A 2,517-nucleotide genomic window follows, 5' to 3' on the forward strand; every position below is an offset into this window, starting at 1 on the left:
TGCTAAGCAAGTTTTTGCGATTAATCTGGTTTTTAGTGCTCGTTTGGTGCTCGTGTTTAATGGGTTATTCCTGGATTATGTTTGTTTGATTTGGCAGGACTTCTTGAACATGTTCTTTAGGGATAATTATCAGCCCATCCCTATACTTTACAATCTTCTTCTTCATATGTTGTGGCGCCACGAGGACTAGGAAGTGGATCTAGAAAAAGTCAAAGTTATTTACTTCTGTGCTGCTGTGAGTGTTTCTCTCACACTAAATTCAGACAACAAATATAAGAGAATTTGTATAAGCTTGTTTGAAATCTATTTGGGTAGGTAAGTCTTATAGGAGCTCTTTCATATTTGTTAGTTGAATTGCTAAGAAACTCTATCGGTTAACAATTGTCTACCAATTCAGGTAATAAATATAAGAAACTGTTTGAGAGATGGTCAGGTATCCAAAACTTGCATGGGCAGGTAAGTATGTCCTAAGAGTGGTCTTTTGCATTTGTGGGTCAAATTACTAGCAATCCAAACAATTTATTGGTGAGAATTTCTAGATCCGTTAACAATTGTTAAACTGTTCCATTTGTACACTAATATATACTAGGGTTTAAAGCCATGGAAATATGATGGGAGAGGAGAGAACATGCATGCAAATTAAGAGAAGACATAAAGACGTTGCTAGTAAAGAATTGGTGGGAGATTTACAATGACAAATCATTGGACTACAAAAAGTATAAGGAGGCGGTGCCTGATGGTGAAGATTCAGCAATTCTTGGTGGCTTTTTCCGATCGAGGCTGGTTATGTTCAGCATGTGATGGCTCCATTAGCGGCTTAATGTAGGCTTCCCAATGGTTGTGAAATAGGTGCGTAGAGTAATGTTACTTTTTACGATTGTTATTATTTAAAATATATTATGTTAATCGATATAAAATGTATTGTAAGCTTAGAATCGTCTTTAAGGGTTGTACGTACATGTATAGTAGTGCCATTGTCGTGAAATAATCTTCGTTTCATATTGAAAAATCCAATGTGATCCTTTCATGCTGAAATTTTTTGTAATCCCTTCGATAGAAGTGGAAATATTTTTGTTTGTTCGAGTGAGATTGACCCAAGGAAATAGAGGATTTAAATTATTGATTAACTCGAGAAAAAAAGAAAAGAAAAAGAAAGCTACTGTTTCTCTTGGTATTGTTTTAGTGTTCTCTTCATCCACTTAGGAGGAGAACACCAAAAAAAAAATCTTAGCATTTCTCTATAATTCACATCAAAGAAGGTCCAAGGATTGATAAATATTGATTATATGGGAAAGTTCAACATTTTTCATTCATTGTTTGTGATTTACCAATGTTGCCTAAAAGGAAAAATCAATAGCAAAATAGCAATAGGCAATCTAATATGATCTTCATATTAAATTACAGATTCGTTTCGATCCCCACAGTTTATATCCATATATGACCCACGTACTCCGGCAGCTGACAGACATGGGCTAGCCCTCCTCTCCATTGCCTTGAACATTGACGAATTTGACGTTGTACAAGAAACCATTGATAGAATCCCCAAAATTCTTGAAAGCATTACAGACCCAATGGATAAGCAGCGATTGGAGGCTTGCCAATCCGATTATGGCGATGCACTGGAGAAGTTGCATGATATATGCCTACAAATCTTCGAGTGAAAAGTCTTATCGGGAAGTGATGAATTGGGTTATAGATGGAGTTAACAAAGCTATACATTGTGAAGGTGTGTACTGCAGGAGGTTGCCTATAAGTGAATCACCAATTAATAGAGGGGGAGAATGAGAAAGTGACTACGCTGGCAAACATTACTTTCATTATCATTGATCATTTCCTTTCAACATAGTGAATCGATCATAGAATACATGTATGAAAGAAACTTATCATTGATTTTGTAATTTAAAGTTCGGGTGTCTGATCTGTTTAGTTAAATAAGTTTATAGTTTGGTTAAAGTTGATTTATATAATATTATGTGAATAATTTTGTAAGCACGTAACATGATAGATTTTAGGTTCTAGATTTTAAAGAAACTTAAAACTCTTTTTTAAACAAGATTTGTGATTAATTCTCTTAATTTATTAATGAGCTTCATGTCATTAAATAAACATTTACAATGCATAAGTAGAATAAACTACTCTAATGATAATACTTATCTTTAATATTTAAATTATAATTCTTACTTCTAATGTTATCTATAAGGATAAGGTGATGTTAAACATCACGCTCGGTGTGACGCACGTCGAGGTAATTTGATATTTCAAAATAATAAAATATAATATTTTATTATTATAATTATTAAAAAATAATAAATAGCCTCGCATGCATAAACGCCGGCGTTCTTAATATCATGGCCCATGAGGATAACATATTTTTCATAAGAGAAATGCTAGAGTTACAACGATTTTCACAAATAGAATTGAACAAACTGACGTGGCCACGTTGGTTTGCTTTTTTTCTTTTTTTTTTGTGTTCTTTCTTTTCTCATTCTTTTGTTTTCTTCTTCCTTCTCTTTCTCT

Source organism: Corylus avellana, chromosome ca2 (assembly GCF_901000735.1).
Source record: "Corylus avellana chromosome ca2, CavTom2PMs-1.0".
In the NCBI taxonomy this organism is placed as follows: Eukaryota; Viridiplantae; Streptophyta; class Magnoliopsida; order Fagales; family Betulaceae; genus Corylus; species Corylus avellana.